Source organism: Metopolophium dirhodum, chromosome 2 (genome assembly GCF_019925205.1).
Source record: "Metopolophium dirhodum isolate CAU chromosome 2, ASM1992520v1, whole genome shotgun sequence".
NCBI classification, from domain to species: domain Eukaryota; kingdom Metazoa; phylum Arthropoda; class Insecta; order Hemiptera; family Aphididae; genus Metopolophium; species Metopolophium dirhodum.
Window position 1 is genome coordinate 17346586 of NC_083561.1, and position 14166 is coordinate 17360751.

The 14166-nt window shown below is 35.5% G+C and overlaps 1 long non-coding RNA gene across 4 annotated transcripts in view; it reads right to left on the minus strand.

The window, feature by feature from the left end:
• The window catches only part of LOC132938678 (uncharacterized), an 82078-nt gene that overhangs the window by 11137 nt on the left and 56775 nt on the right, over nt 1–14166 (minus strand). For all 4 annotated transcript variants that reach the window (XR_009663936.1, XR_009663934.1, XR_009663935.1 and 1 more), the window contains exons 3-4: nt 6791–6934; nt 6487–6711 (exon numbers count right to left, since the gene is read on the minus strand). This is a non-coding gene — a long non-coding RNA (uncharacterized LOC132938678). The remainder of the gene's footprint in view (nt 1–6486; nt 6712–6790; nt 6935–14166) is intronic.

A 14166-nucleotide genomic window follows, 5' to 3' on the forward strand; every position in this document is an offset into this window, starting at 1 on the left:
TTGCAACGGTAATTGGTAGTATTATATGTCTTAATTTGTACACTACTTAGAACTAGAAGTATGAAAGGAAAAATGTTCGCAGGTATTTTACTTGCGTATAAAAAAGTGAATATTACATTTTCGTCGTTTGATTACGTTAATGTTTAACAAATTATAATTAATTTTTGTTTTATCTTTAACCTTCATCGGCCAATATTACCAAATTCGTTTACAGCGTATTAGTTTATTAACCCCTTTCGTAGTGTTTCGATTAAACTCCACGCAATTCAAAATATACTGTCGTTAAATATTTATTTTTCCGCAAATCATGAAGTATTCGTAATAATTAATATTTTTTTGAATTATTGAACATTAATAATTGTGTAGACTAAGACGTCATCCCTCTTGGTCGACCATACCGTTATGATCATAACGACCAAAATTACTAGTAATTAATTTAATAACGATCTCCTCAAATGATACTTTTGAAGTATTTGATGGAGTGGATCACAATTTTGTATTCTTATTTTCTTGCCTTTTCTGTTAGAAAAATCAAAGATTTGGAGAACAAAACTGAAATAAGTTTATGTATTATAGATATTTATATACTATATAATAATATATTGTATAGTACTGTAGTAGATGCCTGAGCATATCCTAATAATTATGAATTACATATTTATACATAAATTAAAATAATTATATATACAGAGTGTTCCATAAAGAATGTCTTGCTTCTGAAACGATATAATATGTAATGAAGCAAGTACCAATCAAACACGTAGATTATTTTTTTACAAAATATGTTTAATATGGCCACCGACAGTCATTAGATTATAACGATGATCAAACTCGTCTTTAACCCAGCTGGCTACAACATGTCTGCATGTGTAACTAAATTGATGACTCTTTCGATTCTTTTTATCAGTTCGTTAAGAGTTGGCACAAAAGTGGAAAAACTAGTGATTTACCTACATATAGGTGTACGCAGACTCTTGTGAATGATAATATGTGCTTTCCAAAAATGGAAATTCTCATACTATTGCCTTAAAAAAATGTATTATTACTCAGTGGCGGATCCAGGGCTTAATTTTGGGAGGGGCATGAGTGGGGCAAAAGTATAAAAAGTTCCAAAATTGGCTAAACACAGTGTAAAATAAAGGAAAACTACGGCGATTGGGGGGGGGGGGGGAATGTCCCCTTTGCCCTCCCCCTGGATCCGCCACTTTTATTACTACCTGTAGGATATACAGTGCGAAAACTCAATAACTAAAAAGTCTATAAGTAAAATTGATGATAGCTTGAGTCTCGAAGGAATTATGTCTTGGGCCTTGCAACTCGAATTTTTGAAAACTCTTTTTTGTTTCCCTGAATGATTTAAATTATCGAATACCGGTTCCACTGGAATCGAATAATGAGTATTGTCCCATAGTTGAGCCGTAAATATCATCAATCTTACCTATATATTTGTAATTTTTTTTTTGCTAAACAATTTTACTTTGGGTCTTTGGTATATGCGGTTTGAAAATGTGTTTGCCTCCAACCCACAGAATATGCATAGCAAGTGAATATCCTAAGTATATATACCCAGTCTATGTTCTCTTGGTTAATTTTTCATTCGGTTATATACGACCAAAACACGTGAAGTCCTGATTTTTTGAAACCCAGGGACATTTTTTATAATAAACCTAACCCTTTATATTAATGCCTCATTATTCAAATACGCAAATATATTGTATATTTTATATATTATTGAGGTTGTCTGCTTCGGGAAGCACTTGATATCTCGCGGTGGGTTTTTGGGAGAATTAATTACGTTGTAATCCACGAGCACATTACGCCGCGCGTATCTATACATTATGGTATATATGCGCTGCACACTGCAGTACACGTGGTGTATATAATTAAGGACCTTGGAGGGGGATGATGCGGTGGCACTGCGTCGGTGGTTGGACGGGGTCTTGTTCTGGGGGGTGCACGAAGAGGAGCAGATAAGGCTCGTATATGCGGATGAGTATAGTCCACGACAGATCTACATAATAATATGATATATATATATCATTGTGTGTGTATACAAATATATTATTTAGTAAGACCCGACGACCACGACGGTCTGTTGTACATATATAGGTGTATAGTTATGCAGGAAAGAGAATGCCTCGGGCGGGCGGCCGCTGTAATATTATATTATTATTTATTATTATTATTGCAGTATAATAGCGTAGGTATAGTTTCCGCGGTATATAGTGCGGCGTTATCGCGAGGGCCGAAAACCGTCAGCGGGAGAGCCGACCAACCGCGTTCGGTTTCCGTACACGCCTAGCTTATTATTATACTCCCGAGCAGGGTCGGTCGGCTAGTCGGCGTCCTCTCCGGGGAAGCGCTGTAAATCATCGACCACGGAAAACTTTTCGTCGAGGGCTGCTTACTTCTGCTGCAGGGCTAGCCAGCTGCTATATACGCGCCGCCGTCGGGATGTGGTCGTTTGGGCGAGTGAAATAATAATTTTGACCAAAAAATGAATAGTCCGCGTTTGGAAAATACAATCGTTTATTTTACCGGTTTGGCGGGTGGAATATTATTTTTACACGTGTGAGAGATACCTATAAGGATGTTGATGCAGACGACATTACTATAATAATAAGTACAGTATTACTATAACAATATCTTTCAAAGTGAAGTTAGTCCTTTAACAATTATGTAAATTGTATTAAATAATTGTATGTTATTAATTTTTTACCGTACATTACAATGACATTATAACATTGCTATACCACTGTATTTTTTTGTTGGAGTCCATTATTTATTATGTACCTATATATTGACATATTGTACCTACCTATGTGCTTTTATTTTATTATTTAAATTTTTTCAACCGACAATGTAAAAAATATGTAATTACCTATACACCTATTCATACGTATTGTTTTCCCAAATAGATCACAATTTTGATCGATTCTTCAAAGCGGTCAGTACGCTAATCACGTAGGACCGGTAGCCCAAACATATCGAGAACACTCCGTGAAATCTTCCCGTGTGATTCTGCGACAACGATTTTATCAATATTAAAATATTACCTATATGCTTATTTATTTATTGTCGTGACGGGCTCTATACGGTATTATGACCTCCGTGTCGAAATGGTTACAATATAGTATAATAATAATATGGGTTGTATGGGTATTTTTTTCGTCCGTTTTTTATTTTTCTATGACGTCGCCACATATGCATAATATTATAATTTACATTATATTATACAACGTTATCCAACCGCGTCCTGCTGTCCTTGCACACACCTGTAGTACTAGTGATCGCGGACCCTTATTATTTAAATATTATCATGTGCGGACGCTGAGCGGTCGTGATCTCTCGGTCAAAGCGCACAGGGGTGGACCGGTTGAACTGCGCACCGACAGCGATGCCAATGAGGTATAATAATATATATTGTGCACCACGCGTTAGCCCGACAAATTGTGTGCATTTTTTTACACTCCAACGGGCATGAAATAATTGGTATACCTGCTACCTATCCATATATTATATTGGTAACTAAATGTCATGAATAATATTGTGTATAATATCGGTGGCGATGGCGGTCAAATAGGTTTTGTATATAGAGCCCCCCCCCCCCCCACCGAGCTGATTTTTTGACATACACAATTTCATCATTAAAATGTAAGAGTATAATTTATAATTTATATAATTATGAAAAAAAGGTCACGATGGAGGATCTTCCCCTACCACCATATTATACAGGAATACGTTGTTGAATCAATAATATATTATACGCTATTTTACAGTACGGTACGCGATCGGGTTCATTGTATAACTAAATCAAATCAAAGCTTAAATTTATAGATTATAAAAATACAAATAGGTTGCCAAAATTATTATATTGAATAAGCGATGTTTCAGAAACCGATATTTTTATAAAAGCTAAACTAGTTGACTCTAGTAAGTCATTGTCATATCAGTTAATGCTAATAAAATATAAGCCATAATCTATACTACATTAATATCGTATGGCTGGGATAATAAATTACTCTATAATTTTAAAAAATCAATTTAAAAATTAAGTTCGTCTAAGGAAATTACCAATGAATCTTTTTTTATTATTAATCATCTTATAATTTAAATCTGTAACATTTTTTTTTAAACGTGACGTCATAGAATTAGGTTTACTTTCAATTATATTTGAATCGTATAATATGGAAAATCGCTTGCACAGAGATCTGACTGGAAGTACATAACTTAATATTACTATTAACTATTAAACATTTATGCACTTCGATCGACTTTATAGCGTAGTCCAACGCTCATTATAATATAATATGAACGCACGATTTATATATTTTTCAAATTTCCAATACCCAAATGTTTAAGGGTTTTTTTTTTTGGTTTTTTTGTTTTTTTGTTCAAATAATATTATACACAATGGCTAAATGGCTTGCCTATATACATATATTATGTGTTTGCCTAGACACGTGTTACACATCAGGACATGAGTAGTAGTTATGGTTGTGCGCGTGACGTGTTTTTATTGTGCAAATATTATACTATTGCCGAACATATTCAAATATGTTTATAATATAAGTTACATAATATACATTTTATGTATATGAATAATATTGTATAGACATTTTTGTTGACGTTGAACAGTTTCTAATATAAACGCGTACACACACACACAGAGATGATGCATATAATAATATAGCATATTATTATACTTACGTTGCCTGATGGTACCTAGTTGTATTCTGTTGAAGGTGAATATGAGGAGGGGTTTAAGTATCCCGCCCTTTCATTTTTCTATCGCTCTCTTTCTGGACGTACATATATTTATAAATATACAGGGTAATTCACTAAGCATGCTCACCCATTTTCTTTTTCAATAACGCAGTGATTCACAATCTGAGTTTTTGGAAATTTTGAATACTCTAAGGCAATATTTTCAAATTGTTGATATTTTTTTGTACCACTTAAGGAGTGTCATATAGAGGTGATACAGACTTGTTTCCTAATTTAAAAGTCGAACGATTCTCAGTTATTGCAATTTTTATACGAAGGATAATAGTATAGTCTTTTTAAAAAATATAAAATAGATGTAATATTGGACCTAGTATTTATTATACTTAGACTATTTTTATAAACGTTTAATGTTAATTAATATTAATCCCTAAAATGTTCAGATCACAATAGCTCCTGTATGATTCAAACCTATTGTCATGGACGATGCACCAACATTATCTTTAGTAAGTACAGATAGTAACTCAAAAACTACTCATTCAAATTTTGATTCTGATACGTCAAAAATGTTCAGAAACACATTAACCGCTAAATAATTTGTATTGTAAAACGGTGTTCTCGATTGAAAAATAGAAATTTGAATTTCCACAGCAGGACCCTCCTTATGTAGCACAAACATTTCGAGGATTCCAAAAATTGAGTATATTATTTTAAGAATTCTGAAAATCAGATTTTAAATTACTGCATTATTGTAGAAAAAAGGGGATGAGCGTGCTTGCGGTGAATCACCCTGTATATTATGTATGTGTCTACTAGGGCGCGTGCTTTTAATCAAGTCCTCCGGGCCGGAGGTACGCCAACAGCTCGTTTACCCGTCACAAATCAATTATTTCGCATCGGATGTTCCGGTATTAAAGTCGATTCCCCTCTCTATATGCACGTCAGTCTATCCACTACCGCTCCACCCGCCTGCCGAACGATGGCTTTCTTCGATCTCTGTAACAAGGTGTATACCTACGCGCATAATAACAGTATAATATACACACGAATAATAAGAAACACGCTTGCACTGCACATTTTCTGTGTGAATGCACAATTATTTTTTTTACGTATGATTATGGATTATAATAATATACTATGGATATATTTGATTTTCAAATGTCGATGACCAAAGAAGTGTGAACGATTTTAGAGCGTACGCGCGCATAAATTGTTAAAAAAACGAAATGATATATTTTACGAATCGGTGAATTCCATTATACAGACTATCGTTAGTTGTAATTTTTAACACGTAGGTATCTACTTAATGAGTAAAATATGTCGACCATTAATTTGTTTTAAATACATTAAATTTTTTTTTTAAATACATTTTAACTCACACTAGGAGTGTCGCCAGCTTCTCCGCTATATCTTCTGGCTGTAACCTTCATGTAGTAATCATTTAAGCTTATTACACAAAATTTGTTTTGACCATTATTGTGTTATCTTATACGATATTAAAAAAGATCTCTTGTATTTTTTTTCTTCTCGGTACCGATATATACATACGCCAAATCACTAGCATTAAACTCTATGGAAAGTAGGACGTATCTAGGTTATTATATATGTATTTTATATTTCCCACAGGTAATGCCTATATATATGTAATCCTACAAATCACGTTTCTAGGGGATTTGTCGCGTCTGTACTATACCCACTCTCAAACTAGTTTATACAAAGTTGCACACATTAAAGACTTTAAACAAAATATTATGTAAATACCCATAGCGGATCTCTCTCTGCCGGCAAAACTGGACTAAACTACGCAGCCAATCAGTAGCCAGCCATGTACCTATGTATATTGTACGTATATAATGTGTGTATACAATTTGGGCTGGTGAAAATATTATACTGGACTGTTGTACTTTATCAATGTAAGTAGGTATAAAAAACAAATGATGTGGTGCACTCGAAATTCACGGACGTCTGGCGTGGGAATTTTTTAATCTGCAATTATACCGACGATATTATTATACTACTACTTCATTATCGTTATTATTATAACTTCTTATCACTACTAATATACCTATTATTTTTGTATAATACAACGATGTGAAAAGTCACATCCTCGACGAGTTCGTTATTTTCCACTTTCCCAAGTCGCAACGTTCCGGCCGCTCGAAAAGTCACTTGGCCACGAGTCACGACCATACTGTAGGGTGAGATGCGTCTGAAAATAAAATCGAAGTTTTAAAAATGTTTCATATATATTTATATATACATATATATTTTAAGTATATATTTAGGTATAGGTATTATAAAATATGTATTAAAAACAACAATCACGGGGAAGGAAACCGTTTGTACAGTTTAATATAATATGTACAGGTATAACTGTTAAAGACGTACAATACATGTATATTATACTACTCTTAAGGCGTTCCTGTACGACAACTATTATACATTATACATTTATAATTATATATTTTTAATATTATTTAATATTATTACTATTAATATTTTTTTTCCAATTCAAATAGTACATAATAATATAATAGATTCACTTATACGAATCTATTATTACGCGCATAATAATAATTTGTTTTTAATATTTTATTCGGCCAGTTGTACCACTGGTCGGGATTAGCACGTAGTGTCTTAGGTTAAATGGATCATTCCGTATATTGTATATCATGTATTATATATTTATTTATCTTTTAAAAAATATAACGTACCCCACTGAACGTGTTTGTACGAGGGCCCATCTTATACCTAACATGATTGCAATATTTAGGTATATGTTAAATACAATAAAATTCTGAATAAATAATAATGTTAGAGTACTAACTACTAGGGACGTAAGCGATTTTGACAGGCATAATGAACATAAAGTGAAATAATGACAGAACAACATACAATATTCATATATGTGTATTATAATATTGTTTGTCTACCATCCCCCCGCCCTTCGAGTTATTTTCTCTTAATTTACTTCCCTCGATTTTTCATGCCTTAAGATTTGATTAATTTGAACGATGCTATCGTTTAATGTTATCGTATTGGCGTAACGCATATCGAGCGCCTATTTCAAACATGACAGATAAAACATCAGCTGTTATCACTTTTTATAATATTATATATAATTCGATTGCGTGAATTAAAATATATACGTGGCCAGTAAATGACCATTGTTTATTTGTGTCTACATCATAATACGTATGTTAAATAAATTATATGTCTATTTACAATAGTTCAATATTGGGGAACGGAGTGGCTGAGTGGACTAAGGCGTCGGTTGCGAAGCGCACCGTCGCCTGTTCGAACCTCAACCACGGGCGGCACTTCTCTTCGGGCAGTCATGGTGTCTGGAGAGAGAGGCCACCACCCCCCACCCGGGCATGACAGATACCTTCGGGTGCCCACTTCAAAATTCTGCCAAACTAAAACTCACGTGTTTAAAACCTACAGTACCCTCCCCCACAGTTAAAAACCACCCAAGTTTCCGCGGGTCAATTAATGGAAAAAAAAAGTTCAATAGTTGTGTGTAACACTATATATTATATTATGTATAATTTTGGTCGGTCCTATACTCACCCAGATGTGACGATGTTGCAGGGTATTAGGGATGGTGTAATATTATTCCAGTCGACTTTAATTTTTAATAACAACAATATGACGTGTGCAATTTCAGAAATTTACTATAGGTCGTGGTTATCATAGAAATGCATAAGTGCACTGAAAGTCGTAAAAGAACGCGATAATATTTTTCAAAATTTACATAATATTGTAATTTGGGTTGACCTATGTGACGAGCGGTGAATACCAGAGCTAGACTTATAATTTAAAAAAATAATTTCCAACATAACATAAGAAAGAACATATTTTTGTACTTAATGACTCTAAACACGTTTTTAGATTTGAATTCCAATAGCATTCCGAGTGCGCGTAATATCGTCAGACTTTTCGGACTACACAGCTGCGAATCGAGCGAGTTATTTATTTATTTATTATTATCAAACCGTACATACACGTGCTCAACATACGCTTGTGCGTACAATATATACTATTACCGAGCAAAATAATATGACTTAAGGTTATTTTGAATGTTCACAGTAATGAGTCTGACGTCCGTTTTTATTTTCACTCACAATCAATAGTGAAAAAAAAAATACCACGGTAAATCCTAGAATTGATAGTCTCCTAATTATTATGGTATGGTCCTACAGTTTTTTGACCATATCGATACAGTTTATTCAAAATGTAAAGATGTCATTTTTTTTTTCATTTTTTGAGTCAATTTGAATTTTTTTTAACGTGTTTTTCATCTCCTTTCTGCGTATGTCATGCATTTATCATTTCGAGGAACGTCTTGATTTTATATTGAGGTCGTTTCGTTATTGGATTGTATATTATAATAATACTATATTATATTATATTACACCGCGCACCGGATTTCCTTTAAACGGATACCGCGAATATCAGTACCTATATAGATACGCTTTAACACGCGCATCATATCGACCCTCGTGACTCGTTCGTTCAGGTGATAATGATATCATTATTATAATAAACACGAAATATATATATATATATATAATATGGAGGTTGCTGGATGTGTACAAGATAACTACTGCAGCGCAATAACCGACCCATATTATTATAATATAACTGTATAGTGTAGGTATATATACTATAATATATGATATTATAATAATATGATGTTCGGTTATAAACCGATATAAAACTGGAATCACTGAAATAATATAACATGTTTATGTCACGTGCGAACTGCGAATGCGAGTATAGGAGGACGACGTATTTGATAATATTATAAAGTTATATAAACACTAGCTATTGCATCGTCCACTGCTGTCGTAAACGTCGAATGTTTTACAAAAACCCTCAGCGTACAGGCCGTGTATTCGCGATAATATGCACGTAGTAGGTATAGGGGTACCTATAGGTACTATTATATATATTATTGTAATAATACACTCGTCGACGCGATTGAGTTTTGTGAATTTAAGTGCGCGCGCGTGTAATGCGTGCCGACAATTACATATTACTATTATATCGTATGCCCAGGTATGTATATATGTATGTATATTATAATATAAGGCGACTTTGAGTATTAGGATCGCTCGCAATGGTAAAAACGTGTTTCTCGGGGAAACTGCACTGCAATATAGACGGTGTACAAAGGTTCTGGTCTCTCCTCCAACCCCCCGGAACGAAAACGGCAATGCGCGCGTAGTCGATGATATCGAACTTCAGGTTTATTTTTATTTATTTATTTATTTATTATCGTTGTCGAAGCGTTTTTTTTTTTTCGTAGCGCGCGCGCGACGACGATATAAAACATAAAACCCGAAACGAAACGAAACAAAACGGTCGTTTGCCGCCGAGATCGACGTCGATTATTATTACACGCCGCCCGCGTTCTGCAGCAATACGGTCATTCGTATTCCGCGCGCGTGACCCCTCCACCGCCCCCCTCAACCACCCCCTCCGCCGCCGCCGCAGACTCCCACGGAGAACGCGCGCGAGTGATCTTCGCGCGGATTTACAGGGCGGCGGTGGGGCGTATATTATATAATGCTATACAGTATGTGACAGTTTTGCAAAAACGAGCTGCGGAGAAGCATAATGATTGATCGCAAACCGATTTCTGTCCACGTCCGACAGCTACCCCCCCACGACCCCGCTGCAGCTAGCGCGCGCAGGACCCGGCTTTAGCCCCCGCTCACCCCCGCCCGTAGACCGTTTCAGGTCTCGTCGAGCAGTTCTGGCGGCTTCACCTATACGCTACATGTCGACGACGGTGCAAAAATGTGTGTGAGTACAAGCATAATGTGTCACGGGTAACATTGGTATAATATGTCGAGTGTCGGATATTGTAGCCGGACGAAATCGACTATTAATATTTAGCGATACATTTTTTGGCCAACGAGCAACATTCATAGTTTTGTCGCGCTTGTCGATCGGTAAAAAAAAAGTGTTTAATTCAAAGTGACACAGTATATTATAGTTTAGTCTTGTGAAAATAAATAAAATAATATAATTTTACGATAGTAATACAATATTACGGTTAGTCGATTTAAGTAATATTCTAAATTTCTAATGAATACATTAATAATAATAATAATTCATTTACCCACTTTGACTATCAGTTTTAGGCATTTTATGTAATATGTGTAACCGAATTAACCGCTGTATACAATGCTAGTCATTATTGATAACGACTGGTTTTCAACATTGACGGTAACATATATTATGTGATGGTGTGAGTGTGTATAAAGGGCGTTAGTGCTGAGAGAAGACAGTACACATGTATACGGTTTGACGTATATATCCCTGGAAAAAGGTCACTACCCACCGGCGCACACGCATATTATAATATGTTGTAATACGGACGGGGCTATAAAGGCTCGCGCGCGCGTCTTGTTTACACGATCGTGGGGGTGAGTTTGTGTGTATATATATATTAAAGTCGTCGCCTTTGACGCGCGGGACAGAAATCACGTCGACCGGAATGGCTTTTGCGGAGCCCGGCTAAAGGGCGCACGGCCAAAGGCCAAAACTTTGTAAAGGCCAGTTACCGTCTCACCCACCCATCACCTCGCCTCGGGGTCACGCGTGCTGTATATATATATAATGTATATTCGTATATGTTTCTACACACACAATATATAAGGCTTCCAGTTCGATCCTCTTCGAAATTCCCCCTTTGTTTTCGAATTAATCACGAGTCCTTTTTACCTCTTCTCCGCTGGATAGCTCACAGGTTAAAACCCTCATCACCAAAACTATCACAGTAATGGGTCCACCGAGGATAATATTATATTCTCGGCAACGTTCCTCCAACAACGTCACGGCCATCTCGTATAATATTATAATATTGGTACATATAATTTATACATGTGTACCTAGAGCAAGCACATGACCATATATTATGATGAAAAAAAATTGATTAACTACCTATCTCCAATTTTGGAGATTATTGCCTATTAAAAAACTCAAAAGCTCCACTACTCAGAGTGAATTTAATGTTTTAACACTTTGTGAATACACAATTATACGATCACGAAATCATGGAGTGTAGGTCAAGTGAAAAACGAAAATAAAACGTTTTTAAAAATGAGTTTACTTGGTTCATCGTCATTCATAAAATGCTGAAAGACGAGGTCCGCAGCAGAAGTAATGGTTGAACTATAACTATAATATGAGTATCCCAATATAATATATATGACTATATGAGTATAATAACATAATATATGAGGTGATTAAATAATAATAATAGTCAATATTATTTGACTATTATAACTGGTAGGTATTATTATAATATTATGTACGGACATTTAGAAGCTAACGATTGGACGGCTTGTACAGTAACTGCACTATAAACTGTAGTAGTTGTAGCACTGTCCACATATTATATAGGTAACACCTACGTATAACTTATACAGATCGTACAGTAAGTGACGTAATTATGGGAAGGGGGATTAGATCCTTCCAATGAGTTTTTTTTAAGACTGGCTCACCACATCCACGTAATTATTGTTACGACATAATATAATATTATTATATGCGTAAAGTCAAAACGTTTATTACTAAGCTCCCGTATAATTGGTATAATTATTATACAGTTACGATTATTGTATCTAAATTCTAAGGCATTTATATCGATATCGCGACATTTAATAATAATATACTTTGTGGTTGTATAACAATAATAGTTATTTTTTTGACGTCTGATTAACATATTATTCAATTTTGGCCACGCTATCTAATATTATAATATAATAAAATCATCACATCATAATAAATTATATATAATAATATACATTATTATTTATCTGTGGCTTGGGTAAATAATGATGACCAACCTTAGTACCTTACTTTTATTAACTTTCTGAGCAGACTTTTCGTTTGCGAGCCAAGAAATTATACATGTCAAGTTACATTACGGCTTCAAAGTGTACCTTATAAGCGTCAACGGTACGACATCGCTTTAATAATAATAATATAAGTAGCTACTATGAAGAGTATCATTACATATTAATATATTATAATGATATTAAAATAAATTAATGTGTACAGCACGCGCGTTATTTGATTGATCGTATAGGCACTATCACTACAAATTCTCGAATAAAGTTACTTTATTATTATTATTGACCATGTCACAAAACAATAATTATAATGATATCGTATTTAATTGTATACCTAGTCCATATTATTATATTATTATCATGAATTTTACAAATAATAAAACTGGTTCGATGTTATAAATATAATGTTATAATATAATATGTTATATCGATCAATCTTATATCGCGTTTCTTATAAATGACTACTATATACTGATTACTGATGCTGCTGCCAGCTAACTGGCTTAAGACTCTTAGGAATTCTAAAATAATTTTCGGAACTCGGTAAATCTGCAATACGACAGAGAGACGCAAGGCGAATACAACATATAACACAGCAATATAACAATATTATTAGGCGAACTTTATCGCGGCGTGATTTATCGACAACGTCGCGGAAAAAGGCGTATATTATGTATTTTTTTCCATCCCGGGTCGGCCGCCGGCGCGCTGTATAAGAGTTCGCCGACGGGAATGAAATCCGAGTAAAGTTCACGCGCTTAAAATACGTGCTTTTAAGGGCTGCTGCACACTTCGACGTTCGTGTACCTACCACTACACCTACCTCTTCACCCTTTGCGGACGCAAACACACACACCACACGCGTCACATACACATACGCACACACAAACACACGTATATACGCATACATTATTTCATAATGTACGGCGCAAAGGCGGCGGCGGTGGACTGCAGAAGAATAGCCGTGGCGGTTGCGTTTGACAGTTTGCAAATGTCTATACGGGCGCCATTACCACCACTGCCGCCGCCGCTGAATAGGAATCGGCACTCGCAAAAGTTGGGCTATATAATATATGTGTAATTTTTTTTTTTTCTTTCCCGTCGTCGGTCGCGTAGCCGTGAGTGTGTGTGTGCGTGTGTGTGTGTGTGTGTGTGTGTGTGTGTGTGTGTTCTCGTGCGCGCGCACGAGAACCGAGCCGTAGAAATGACACCGGAATTGATAGCTTTTCGCCGGTATATGGTACCCCAGGGTGTTGTGTGTATTTGTGCGGACTGCAGCAGATAGCGGTTCGGGCAGAAGGTTGTTGGGTGGGTGAGGGTGGGTGAACGCGTGAGGGATGAAAAGAAAAAAAGAACACCCGAACCATCGTCGCGAGGACGAACGCGATGGCCTATATCATTTATTTCACAGTGAAAAATAAAAGCAGTAACATTGGCCTCGACGCCGCCAGATTGCTTTGGAAAAACCCATCGTCAAACATATTATATATTATGCATCGGACGTTAAACATAGATCAGTATTTGTGTGTTTTGAGTGTGCGGGGTGTGACCTCCTTCACCACACCCGCAC